General features: G+C 47.4%; 1 long non-coding RNA gene across 1 annotated transcript in view; it reads right to left on the bottom strand.

Annotated features, from left to right (window-relative positions):
• LOC146834911 (uncharacterized) overlaps window positions 1-12,661 on the bottom strand; it is a 164,805-nt gene extending 152,144 nt beyond the window's left edge. The window contains exon 1 of the long non-coding RNA XR_014960354.1: window positions 11,363-12,661. This is a non-coding gene — a long non-coding RNA (uncharacterized LOC146834911). The remainder of the gene's footprint in view (window positions 1-11,362) is intronic.
• Between the last annotated feature and the right edge of the window lie 1,129 nt (window positions 12,662-13,790).

The following is a 13,790-nucleotide window of genomic DNA, read 5'->3' as shown; positions in this document are numbered from 1 at the left end:
CACGTTGCGCACTGGCTTTTCTTTGTAGGAGGCACGTTTTCTTTTGAAACATAGCACTGATGCCACAGAAGATACTAGAATTAATGCCACTTTGATTGTGTGTGAGGAAAGTTTTACAGAGCTCACGTTTAGCAGCGGATAAAATCTGACTCTGCACGAGAATTCAGATTTTCTGGCTGTGACACACACGTGACTGGTTCTGTCCCAGCCCTGCCAGCCTTTCAGAACTACAGCCCGGGCCTGTTGTGATTATAAATTGGAACTTGAGTGTCCCCGTGGAACTGAATAATTATTGAGGGTATTTGTGACTCTGGGTCCATTTCTGCTTTTAATTTGTGATTCTGGGCAAATAACTTAAACTCCCCATGCCCCACAAAAAAATGAATGTGTCTGTCTGTAACGCAACTGGTGCTCATATAAAGCCTCTGATACTTTCTGGTCTAGTTCGTGATATATAAAACTAAAAAAAAAAGACAGTTCAAATGATGCATTGAAAAAAGGAGGTGTGTCGAATGACGATGAATAAAGCGTAGTTGTAATGGATGATGGGGTCTGTATTGATTACTCTGGGTTACTATGAGGTGGCTAATAAAGGGCAATGCAATGATCTATTTCAGGCCAGTGTGCTGGGGAACGAAAGAGGCTCCATTATGGTCTTTGGGTGCACACAAAATGAATAGGTTCTCCACTGAAATCACCCGAGTCAATATTGTAAATGATGAGAGTCTTGGCAAAAGTGTCTGAAACCGGTGACCTGAAGACTGAAGGTGGGGAGCTGATTTCTGGTGTGTTAAACATGTAATACTCCCCTATGTTTGGTTTCCAGTTCCCTGGGCAAGGCAGGTATGCACTTTAAACATGTGGGTGCTGCAGAGCTCATGTCCTGGGCTGGGAAGCTTATGTTCAAGGCTATTTTTCAGCACCACGATCCTTTTTCATGTTTTTCATGTTTCCATATTGCCTCTTGGAGTCTTGGTACAGCACTGTGGATAATAAAAAAATGCTTTCTTTGATATTACTCAGCAATTCATTGTATCTTGAAGTCTGTTATGAAGCTCTGTGGTTATACTGAATAAGCAGCTACCTATGTTATATGACATCTCTTTATTAATGTAATAACTGTTCTTTCACAATTGCTTTATAAACCTTCTTGCTTCCTCAAATTTGCATGAAAATGCACCATCTGTCAACTCTTTTTTCAAAGTTTTCTCGGGGAAACCCCCCCCCCCCCTGAACCCCCTTAAGTTGTTCAGGCTCGCTCGCTCGCTCGCTGTAGTGCAGTATGCCAATTATTTTACGCCTCACCACTTTCAAATGTCACTAGCCGCTCCTGGTGCTGAGTCCTGGTATGAATTCTGATTGGTCTGTATGAACCAGCTGGTGGGTAAGGGAAAAATGGTGATTCGCTAACGCCCTGCCCAGGAGCTTGCAGTCCAAGTTAAGTAAAGAAAGGGGGCGATAGGAGCGGACGTTCAACGGGTTCCTTCCAGGTTTGGGTAAATCCCCAATCAAGACTTCACGCATGGAATCAGGGAGCCATTCGCATTCCCAGGCCTCCACAAACACGTCCATAAGGAGTCGCGAGGTCTGAGTAATATTGGTGCCACAGTATTCGATCCGGAGACACAGCCATGCGGATTTCCTCTAATTGCTATGACTTCTACAGTTCAGCCCTCTGTAGGGCGGTCAGGCGTGTCAGCTGAAGGGGACCAATGAAGTGCACCTTTTAAATATGACAACGGTTTTTATCTTTTAGTTAAGGAAGCCAGCTTTTGTTCTTTCAAAAGGAAAGTAGATTGCACTCTATGATATTCCCCACTGGGGAACGCCTTGCTAGCAGCATAAACATGCTAACACCCTGGAGAAACCCTGGAACATAAAAGACCACTTTGAATTGTAAGTGCGTGTGAACTTTCTTTGCAATTACTGGGGAAGGAAGCAGTTCACTACTGTTCCGAAGATGTTGAGCAGGCAGCCTAAATATCACACTTGGGCACCAAAGGGATTAGACTACTATGCCACAATCTGTTTGATTAATTTCATAGATACTTCCGGATTTCACTTTGTAGTGACTTGAAGACCACTAGTCATGACTTCAGGTTTGAACATTAATGTGGCAATCTAAACCATTTCAAGGGTACTAGGGGTACGTGGCATCAATCAATCAGGTGTTTGTGAAGCGCAACTACTCACCCGTGAGGGTCTCAAGGTGCTGGGGGAAGGGGGTTTTGCAGGTTCCAGTCCATCAAGGAGGGGGTCTGTCGAAAAGCCAGGTTTTGAGGTGTCTTGTGAAGATTGGGAGAGATGTTGTCTGTCTGAGGTGGAGAGGGAGGGTGTTCCAGGCTCTGGCCGCGAGGAAGGAAAAGGAGCGGCCACCTGATCTGGTCTTTCTGGTGCGGGGGACCACAGCGTAGGAGAGCTGGGCTGATCATAGGGTCCTTTGGGGTGCGTGGAATTTGAGGTGGCTGTTCAGGTCCGGTTTCGTGGAGGGCCTTGTGAGCGTGGGTGAGCATCTTGAAGGTGACTCTAGCTTCGATGGGGAGCCAGTGGAGTGTGCGCAGTTGCTGGGAGATGTGGCAGTGTCTTGGCAGGTTGAGGACCAGTCTTACGGCGGCGTTTTGAATGTTCTGTAGCTTGTGGGTGAGGTTTTTGTTTATTCCGGCGTAGAGTGTGTTGCCTTAGTCAAGCCTGCTGGTGACCAGGGCGTGAGTGACGGTCTTTCTGTGTTTGAGGGGTATCCATTTGAAGGTCTTACGTAGGAGGCGGAGGGTATGGAAGCAGGAGGACAAGACGGAGTTGATATGGCGGTCCATTTTGAGCTCTGTGTCCAGGATGATTTCCAGGTTGCGTGCCTTTGGCCGTGGGGGTGGGCCGGCTTCCGAGGGCAGGGGGCCACCAGGTGTTGTTCCAGGCGTCGGGGTTTGGGCCCCTGATGAGTACTTCCGTTTTGTTGGTGTTTAGTTGTAGGCAGCTGTTTTTCATCCATTTGGCGACGGCTTCCATGCCTACTCGGAAGTTGTCTCTGGTGGTGTTGGGTTTGTTGGATAGGGAGAGGATGAGTTGGGTGTCATCTGCGTATGACACAATGTTGAGTCCGTAGGTTCTGACGATGGGGACGAGCGGAGCCATGTTGACGTTGAAGAGCATAGGGCTGAGGGAGGACCCCTGGGGGACTCCGCAGGTGGTTAGTGTAGGGTCTGAGAGGAAAGGGGGGAGTCTGACCCGCTGCGCTCTGCCGGAGAGGAAGGAGCGGATCCAGTCGAGGGCCTGGTCTTGGATCCCTGTGTCGTGGAGTCTGTGTAGTAGGGTGCGGTGAGAGACTGTGTCGAATGCCGCTGAGAGGTCGAGGAGGATGAGGGCTGCTGTTTCTCCTTTGTCCAGTAAGGTGCGGATGTCGTCTGTTGCGACGAGGAGGGCGGTTTCCGTACTGTGGTTTTTTCTGAGGCCGGATTGGGAAGAGTTGAGGATGTTATACTCTTCGATGAATGTGGCGAGTTGGCTGTTGATGGCTTTCTCGATGACTTTAGCTGGGAACGGGAGCAGGGAGATGGGTCTGTAGTTTTTGAGGTTGGTGGGGTCCGCCGAGGGTTTCTTCAGGAGGGGGTTGATCTCAGCGTGTTTCCAGACATCGGGTAACAAGGCGATTGCCAGGGAGCGGTTGATGGTGTGGCAGAGCATGGGTGCGATGGTGTCAGCGGCTCTGTTTAAAATGTGGTGGGGGCAGAGGTCCGTGGGGGCTTCAGAGTGGATTGACTTCATTGTCTTCAGTGTGTTTTTGGTGGTGAGTGCTGTCCAGTTGTCGATCGCTGGCTTCAGGGTGTCGGGGGTGGTTGGTGAGGGTTCAGTGTGTTGGTTGTCTTCGTTGAAGTTGTCGTAGATGCTCTTGATTTTGTTGTGGAAAAAGGTGCTGAGATTGTCGCAGAGTACTTGTGAGGGAGGGATGTCAGTGGGTTGGGCGAACTCCTTGATGATGTTAAAGAGTTCTTTGCTGCTGTGTGCATAGTGGAGATTCTGTCTTCAATCGCTTTTTTCCTTGTTTTTCTGATGAGTTGGTGGTGGGCGTTGGTTGCAACTCTGACGTTGTGGTGGGCTTCTGTGGATTTGGTGTTCCTCCAGTCCTTTTTGAGGCGGCGGCTAGTGCGTCTGGACTCTCGAAGTTCGGTGGTGAACCATCTAGCTTTCTTGGCGTGAGTGTTGTTGTTTTTCTTGAGGGGGGCTATGGTGTTGGCGCTGTCGGAGATCCATTTGTGCAGGGTTCGGACTGCGGTGTTGGGGTCGTCGTTTTCCGCCATGGTTAGGGTGGAGTTGCTGAGTGATGAGGTGGTCGTCGGTGATTCTAGTCCAGTTTCTTCGTGGGAGCATGTGCTGGTGTCTGTGGATGGTAGGTGTTCTGAAGGTAAAGTGGACGCATCAATGGTCAGTCCATAGGAGTTCAGTGGTGTGGCTGAAGGTGATGGAGTTTCCTGTTGTGACGAGGGGGTCGAGGGTGTGTCCTTCTGAGTGCGTGGGTTCAGTCACGATCTGGCGGAGTCCAATGTTGTGGAGATTGTCCGGGAGGGATGTGGTGCTGGGGTCCAGTTGGTTGTTGAGGTGGAAGTTGAGGTCTTTCAGTAGGGTGTAGTTGGTGGACGCGATGGCATGCGGGGAGATGATGTCCGTGATGGAGTTGGCGAAAAGTCAGCGGGGTCCAGGGGGTTGGTAGATGAGGGTTGCTCGGAGGGTGGAGGTAGGGCTTGCCAGTATCTTGAAGTGAAGGTGTTCCATCAGGTCTGTGGGCTCGTCGTGGAGTGTGCTCAGGCGGAGGGTGGATTTGTGGACGATGGCGATTCTTCCTCCCGGGCGAGTGGGGCGGTCCTTCCTGGAGATCTTGTATCCTTGGGGAAGGGCAATGGCGATGTACGGTCCCGAGGTGATGTTGGTCCAGGTTTCGGTAAAGAATGCTACGTTCGGGGTGGTGCTGTCAAGGTCCCAGATTTCGGTGGCGTGTTTGTGGAGGGGTCGGACGTTGAGGAGGATACATTGGTTGTGTTCTTGCGGGCAGGTTGAGCTGGCTCCGTGGTCGCGGGGTGCTGCAGGTGTGCCGGCAGCGGTGACAGCTGAAGGGTCCATGGGTGTTGGCTGGTGATGCTAGCTTGCAGTTGTTGTTGCAGCCTGGGTTGAGGGCGTGGAGTGCCGCTGGGTCGTAGCGTTGGCAGTGCAGAGATCCAGGGTTTCTGGCGCTGGTGGCAGTCGGGTCGTGGACTGGCCCAGACGGGCTTGCCTTCGGCGCACCAGCGGCGTGGCCGCACAGTGGCCACCATTAAGTAGGGGTCGGGGAGGGCTGGACAGCTGGGAGGAAGGAGTGGGGAGGGGAACTGGATGGAGCCAGTCGCACTGGTCGTGCTGGGGGGGAGGGGACGCAGGGGCAGCAGCGGTGGGGAAAAACAGGCTGAAAAAGGCAAAAGGAAAAAGGCAAAAAGAGAGAGCAAAGTGCAATTAAGGCAGTGAAAGTGCAAGAAAGAGTGGAGGGTAGACACAGAGGACACAGAAGGAGAGTGAAAGGGGGAGATTGAGATGAGGGTAAAAAACAAGTGAAAAACATAGGAAAGACACAGAAGGAGAGTGAAGGGGGAGCTTGAAATGAGGGGAAAATGACAGAAAACGGAGGAAAGACCCAGAAGGAGAGTGAAGGGGCAGAGATAGAAGTGAGGGGAAAAAACGAGTGAAAAAGGAGAGAAAAAGCGTAGCGAGGTAATGGAGAGAGAGGTCCACTGGAACACCACGGATGAGGTGCAGGTGAAACCTGAGGGTGGAGGAGGGCCTCGAACACCAACACTCGAGAGTGCAGGGGTTCGGGGGTAGGCCTCACTTAATGGTGGAGCTGCGAGGGAGGGAGAGCAATTTCACTGACAATGAGTCAGTGGTCTTGCTCCTGAAATATAGGAGCTATATTTCAAGAGTCTTTGTCAGCACTGAAAAAAGGTAACCAGGACACATGAGTTGAATGTATGTCATTACATCGCATACCAATACCACGCGTGCCATTACAACGCGGGTATTACTACGGGATGTCAATGACAACGACATGCCATTACATCGCAACCTTTTACCACGAGTATGCTTTTACCACGCATGCCATTCCAAGGCAAAGGCATGCATGGTAAAGCTATACTAGTGGTTAAAGTTTGCAAGGTAAGTGACTCTACACTACCCCTGCACAACCCTCCCCCGACCCCCAGTCCTCTCCCTACAATAACACTACACTACCCTGCACAACTCCCGACACTACCCTAAAACACTACACAAACACTACAACACTACACATAACCCTAAAATACTACACTACACAAACACTACAACACTACTCTAAACCCTAAAACACTACACAAACAAACACTACAACACTACCCTAAACAGTAAAACACTACACACACTACAACACTACCCTAAACCCTAAAACACTACACTACACAAACACTAGAACACTACACTAAACCCTAAACCACTACACAACACAAACACTACAACACTACCCCTAGCACGACCCCCTACACTACCCAAACACCACTACACTATCCTAAACCCTAAAACTCTACGACACTACAATACTACCCTAAACCACTACCCACACTACTCCCACCCCTACACTACCCTAAACCATAAAACACTACAACACTACAACACTATCCTAAACCACTACGCACACTACTCCGACCCCACGCACAATCACCCATACCTCTCTTTCCTCGTGGTTTCTCTCCAGCGTCGCCATCTCTGCTCCTGTATCCTGCTTCCTGCTTCACGTCGAGGGGCGGTGCACGTCGTTGTGAGGAAACGGAAAAGCCTCTGTTTCTTCACAACGAGGTGGATCGGCATTACATCGCATGCGTTGTAACAGTGCATTTGATGTAAAAACACGCGTAGTAATGGCTACGCGTTGTTACATCACATGCGTTGTTACACTTGCGATGTAATGGCATTGCGGGGGAAACAGCTGCATTGTAATGGCTGTTTCCCCATGAGTTTATACTCTGACTGCATTTAAAAAAACATTCCAAACACCATGCAGCATCAAATGAACTAATGTTTGCCATTGTAATCAATGTGCCCTCTTTGGAGAAGCACCGGCTGTTTCCTGTGTGACTAGCAGCCTATCAAGTTGTGTGATTCTAAACAGCCCTTGCTAGAAATTATTTGACTGTATGAAATTATAGACCCTCATTACAGAAGAAATACCACCCTGATGGGATGGTCTTATTTCTGTTACCAGGTGGTAATGACTGGGTGGAGAGCCAATATAGAAAATATTGTCTCTACCCAAATGAGAGGGAGATAGGCTTGCATTTACTATTGGTCTGTTTGTGCCTGACATGCCACAGAAGCACTGAGACTTTGGACTTTGTGACTTCCTCCATTAAGGTCAATGAGGTGCCCCAGGATACCAATACATATCACATATTCTTCAAGACCTGCTAGTGCTTCCCAAATATACCACAGAATTCAAAATCAGACAAAGACTGGCCTTCTCATGAGCAATGAAGGTTCTATCATTGCAAACATAATGCTGAATCGGGATCTATTTCCATCAGGGAGTGAGACATGATTTGCATATGGTTTACCAATGCAAATTAGGCCCCACCAGACTGCAGACTGCTGTTAACTGTCTCTTGTTGAAGACCTATTGGGTACAATACCAATACTTACAGTGGGCTCTTAGTTAGCCCATTGCTTATCGTTGGTTGAATTTCTTGTTAATCTTATTTTCTTGCTTCCTATTTGATACCTTTCCTTGATCTTCTTGTGTTTGTATATCTCCTAGAGCATAGTTTGTTTACCATCCTTGTGTTTGGATGATTGCTATCTTTCCACTGCTTCCATTCAGGGAATGTCTTTTTTCTTGAAGCACTCCGTAGGACTGCATGAGTTCTGTTGCTCATTACATGTGCTGCTTTTCTCCTCAAATCCCCAACCCTCATGCTTCTTGTTGGTCCCTGACCCCCAGTTCTTCTGTTGCTTTGCTGACACCTCTTGGCTTTTTATTTGTTTTCCTTCAATCCACTTCCCTACCTTGTCTATTACGTTCCCACCCCTCGTTGGTCACCACCATTCAACTGCATTTACTTGCTCTCTTACCCCTGCTGACCTGTCTTAACATGTTGTCTGTTAGAAATGGGAGTCTCTAGTTGGCAGTGGTTTGCACCCTGTCCAAGTAGGGACCCTTCCTTCTATTTAGGATAAGGGAGTTGCACACCTAGATAACCCTGCTCATCCCCTTGGTAGCTTGGCACGAGCAGACACGCTTATCTCAGAGGCAATGTGTAAAGCATGTGTACATAAAACACACAGTAACACAGTGAAAACACTACAAATGGACACCACACCAGTTGAGAAAAATAAAGCATCTTTATCTAAACCAAACAAGACCTAAACAACAACAATCCAATAGACATACATCAAGATATCACTTTTAAAAGGTTTCAAGCAATTCTGGCCATAGATCTCTATAGATGCGTGATTTTACACAATGTACCTTCGGATGAATCAAAATTCACAAGAACAACCAGCTGCAGAGAAGGAAAGCGTAACAAAAAGACAGTGATGCATCAATTCCTACGTCCTAGGGGAGGCGATGCATCAGTGCTGCTGCACGCAGGAGAAGTGTTGCGTCGAATCTGGACTGAAATGGGAAGCGATGTGTCTACTCTAAGCCGATTCTGGTCAACGGGTGATGCATTGGAAAACATGCCGCACAGGTGTGATACGTGGAAATCTGGATGCGCTGGAGGTCGATGCAGCGACGGCAAAACAGGCACTGAGCCGATTTCCTCAGTTGCGGTTGATGATGTGGCAATTCTTTTATCTACACAGAAGGGCCTACATCAGAGTCAGTTCGGTGATCTCGGATTTCGGACGTCGGTGCATTGGACTCAGCATGCAGCGGATTTTTCATCCCCTGACAGGCGCTGTGTCAATTCTACGGCGGTGGTTCGTGGAAATTCTTCCTGCACGGCAGTGCTGTGTCGGAAAAACAGGTGCTGTAAGGTGGATGCATCAAATTTCAGGTTTCTGTAGTTCTTTTGCAGTTCTTTGCAGCCGGAATAACCTCCAAGGGGCCAGAACTTTTTTATTATTATTTTTTTTTATTGGCATTTTCAAAACAATACAGCCAACAGTGCAAACAACTAGCCAGTACATAATCAAGACATAGATATCTGTACCACTGCAAACTGTGCCACTTACAGATGTTATTTCTTGCATGCTCAGACTTCTTTGCAATACATGTGGAAAGTTAGATTTGTCTTATTACAAAGGAACACAATCGTCAACAACAGTCCAGATGTCATCCTGACAAGAAATCCATATAATCAACCCCAGGGTTATGCATACCTGGTTTGTTCCCTGTATATAAAACAGCATCTCTTGCCCTCCACGTTACCCTCCCCTCGTATGCATCCATCCTCCCGGACTCTGAAGTCCTCCCAGGCCGCCCACCTTAAGTCACTTATCCATGGGGGTCGTCGGCATATCCCCGTTCTCCACTCTACGTTCACGAGCCCATGTAACAAATGGTTCCCATATGTCTGTAGGTCAGGACGTTGTGGGTATTAACCTCCAAAAGGTGGTCAATTGTGAGTGTCCATATGTGACGTCACGGATCCACTCCTTGAGGGATGGGATCCCCTTCCGCCCCCAGTGTATGGCAATTTGGCGTTTTGCAAATAGAAGAAGCATCGCATGTAATTTACGGACCTTAACTGGGGTGTCCCTCATGTAGCCCATCAAGCCCAGCAGGGGGTTAGGATCAGCAGGCGTGCCTATCATTTGGTGAATAACGGTAAATATATTGGACCAGAATGCTGCCAGCCGTGGACAACTCCATGCCATACGTAACAAGCATTTGCAATGCATCGGTCTCGCCTTTAGGACCTTATATATATTTAATAACGCAGCATATTAGCCTGGATGCTGAAACATTAACTATTGTTTAATATGGAGGGAAAGTAAGCACCAAACAGCGTGACACACCTGGTTTAGGAATACATGGAGAGAAATAAACTCTGCGAATGTGTGTGTGTTGGTGAAAACCGAGATTATGGAGAGACAGAGAAGAAAGGAGAAAGAAGGGTGCGCGTTTGTGTGTGAGTGAGAAAGTGTGTGACAGAGAGAGAAAGCAATAATGAAAGATAAATATAGATAGTGAGAGAGTGAGTGACATAGAGAAAGCAATAGGGAAAGAGAAATAGAGAAAGTGTGGAGAGAGAGAGAGAGAGAAAGAAAAGGGGGCAGAGGCTATGCATGCATATAGGAAGGGACAGACAAGATCTGAAGTCGACACTTTATCCAAGATGAGAAATTATAGCAGATGGATACACTCACGGGTGATTAGAGAGCTATACAAATCCCACATAGCATAACATAGCATAACATAGCATAAGAGAGGTATCACAGAATGCACTGGTTGCAGACAATTTGGAAAAATGCTCTATATGAATCATCTAAAAAGAAGAAATGCGATGAACTTTTTATCGCGTTAGAAGTCACGTTGATATCTTGATAATATGCATGCTGCATTTGCATTTCGCATAGATTTTTATGAACTCAAGTTTGACCCTCTAGAGATTTCTTTATTCATCACGATACTGTTAAATATTGTTAAGATATTTGGGACAACACTGTCGCTCGGTGATGGATACATTTTTACCATACAGGAAGCCCATTTTTCATTTCAGTTCATTACATTTCTTCTTGTTAGAATTGCTATCCCCTGCTGAACGGCAACCTCAGCTAACAACATGGCTGTAATCTAAAGGGAGACAGCAACTCTCATAAGACTGGTTCCATACTGAAGGGTAAGGGCCAGCGCAATAGCCAATGTTCCGAAGGGGGCTCTGAACAGAAAAGGAATGCCAACAGGGCAGAAACCAGGATTTGAAGTGTGAGTTGGGTGAACTCTATGGGGCAGATTTATGAGCCCCTTGCGCCACTTTTGCGTCACTTTTAACATGGGAAAAGTGACGCAAAAGTGGCGCAAGGGGCTCATAAATCTGCCCCTATATGTTTTACTTCAAGCATATTTGCAATTAGTAATCAGAGGGAGGGAGATGAAACACATACTCTGAAGCAGGGCATGTTTCCAGTTGCACTTCTTCCCTTCATAGGTGGAGGTAAACTATCGTAAGTAACCATGGCAGGCCTTACACACACCCCAACCATTAGTACTTGTGGGTACCATGTGACTGCTGCTCTGTCCAGCATCTATTGATGTAATACTGCTGTTGCTACATAAATACATACAAAAATCAAGTGAGTTGCACAATATTCAAAGAGACCTCACTGGAACCCTTTCGGCACGGGCCCCTTTAACCCATATAAAGTCACCTACCTCGAGCGGCTGTTACAGGCTGGGCAAACTCACGGACGTCGCTCAAGTGCACGGGATCTCTTCTGATTGGCTCCTACTTTATTGAAGCATCCTCGTGCCCTGCTCCCCCAGTGCCAGCAGTTGTATGAAGGACCTCGGAGACTGCCCAGCGCCCACACAGCCCAGCTTCAGTGTGCTACTGCTGACACCAGGGCACTGGTGTGGGCTTTGGATACAACCTCTTTTTACACTCGCGCACGGACCAATAGCAAGTCCCCAAGGGTGAAATCCGTTCTTGGTGGGACAGTGTGAGGTACGGGGGAGCTGCCTTTTAGCTTGTGATTATTTCCAAATTGACGCTATGCTCAAAGGAGTCTGTTACAGTGTCCGGTGTGGGGTGGTTTTTGCAAACCACGCGCCAGCGCCTGAATAATCTAGTTATTAAATATTTGTTTCGTGTATTTTATGAGTGACTCGTTCTTACGTGAAATTCCCAGCCTCTTTTTAGGCACTAAGAAGAAGTTAGATGAGAGAACGAGGGTGACACCCGAGGCTGGGCACACTTTAGGAGCAGCGGGCTCGAGATAGAAGGACACACACAACTGTACACTGCATTGCACACATCGCCAAGGGTAGCGATGCATGACGCTCTTTACTCCCGTAGGCTGTTCAAGGCACTACAATGAGGCAGCAATGGAGCAGCAAATTGTGCTTCAGCATTTACTAAACGATGCAGCACAAAAGTGAATATGTGGCGTGATGGAGCACATTTTACAGTGGGATTATTTCACTATTTTTTTCATTTTAGCACAGATTAAATCGTGTGGGCAGGGGTTTTCTAAGCTAGCTGGCAGAAACGTCTCACGGGAGAAGTGCGTTCCAAGCCTCGTTCAGGGAAGAGAAATGTTATTGGTTAAAGAAATAAAGGAAGGACTAGGCTATGTAGTGCGAACTCGACCTGGAAGTATGCGAAGGGATTTATATGAGCACTAGTTGCTTACATCACACAAGAACAAATTCATTTTTGTGTATTTTTAGGCATGGGGATATTAAATGATTTGCCCAGGATTTCAAGATGGTGAGCCAATGCGAGACTCGAACCGGGTTCCCTGCTTACTGCCACCTCCCCGCCTATCTCCCTCATTCCTGGCTGACGTCACGGTTCCCGGCTCGGGTATCTGACTCCCGGGCAGCGGAAAAGAAAAACATCCCGGGTTGCCTGGCGAAATCCGCCATCCGTCCACTCCTGCACCCTCGCACACACATACACGCATCCACTCATCACACGCTTGCCTCGAGGTAAAAAACCAGGAAGAGAGCACGTCATCACGTGCGCACCGTTGTGATTAGGCGCCGGCCAGAACAAAGTGCGGAGAGTAAAGGGGCCAATAGCCTTGGAAGGATACACATGACGACATAATCGTCATGAGGCGGGACTAAGAAGCCTTAAGCCAATTGGAAGGCTGCATTCACTGACTTAAGCCAATAAAAATGATGGGTGGAGAGTGGGCGGAGCTTAAACGAAGCTTCCACACTAAAGTGTATACTGCATGTCTCGGAGAGACCTAAAAAGTGCATTGAGTGCATGCTAGAAAGTGATACATTTCATAGTCCGAGGCTGCACTGAACATATCTTTATTGCAAATGAGCCTTGCTGCTTCATTTTGGATTGCCTGATGACAGGAACATTGATACTTCACCATGTCTACATAAAACACATTCCTGTAGTCCAATTAACTCGTAACCAGAGCCTGGACTATGGTTCTGCACAAAATCCATGGTAATCCAGCAGAAGAGTTGGGTGTCATTCACATAAAAACTGATTTTGGATCCCCTTTTTCTGACAATGTTCGCAATGGATGAGACATACACATTGAAAAGTACAGGGCTCAAGGAGGAGTCAAGAGGACATTTGGATGTACAATAGATGACCTAAAGGTGTCCAGCTGCACAGATTGAGTTGTCATACTCAAGAAAGAGCCGAACCATTTTAGAACTTTAGAGTGAATCCCCAACTCAATTTCTTTTTCCTCAGTAGGTAGTTGGACACCGTGTCAAAAGCCACGTACAGATCAAGTAAGATCAGGTCTGTGGCCTTGCTCGGATCTACCTCTAGTCTGATATTGTCAAGTACAGCAAGCAAAATAGATTCAGTACTGTTGTTAGTTCTAAATCAGAACAGAGAAGGGTCTAATAAGTTAATATTTTCGAGAAAGGCATTGCGCTGGGTATTAGCTAGCCTCTCTAGAGTTTTCAAGGAGTAGGGAAGCCATAAAATAGGTTGGTAGTTTGAAAGAATTGTAAAGTCTCTGCCCGATTTTATGGCTAAAGGGAGTATTGATGCTTACTTCCAAGCATCAAGGTATTCTGCGGTAAACAAGGATAGGTCTCATCTAAATGGGGGTGGTTCTTAAAAGTTGTGCAAATACTGTTAATCTTCTCAGTGAAG

This window comes from Triturus cristatus, chromosome 4_2 (assembly GCF_964204655.1).
Source record: "Triturus cristatus chromosome 4_2, aTriCri1.1, whole genome shotgun sequence".
In the NCBI taxonomy this organism is placed as follows: domain Eukaryota; kingdom Metazoa; phylum Chordata; class Amphibia; order Caudata; family Salamandridae; genus Triturus; species Triturus cristatus.
This window is presented reverse-complemented; position numbering and strand designations above follow the sequence as displayed.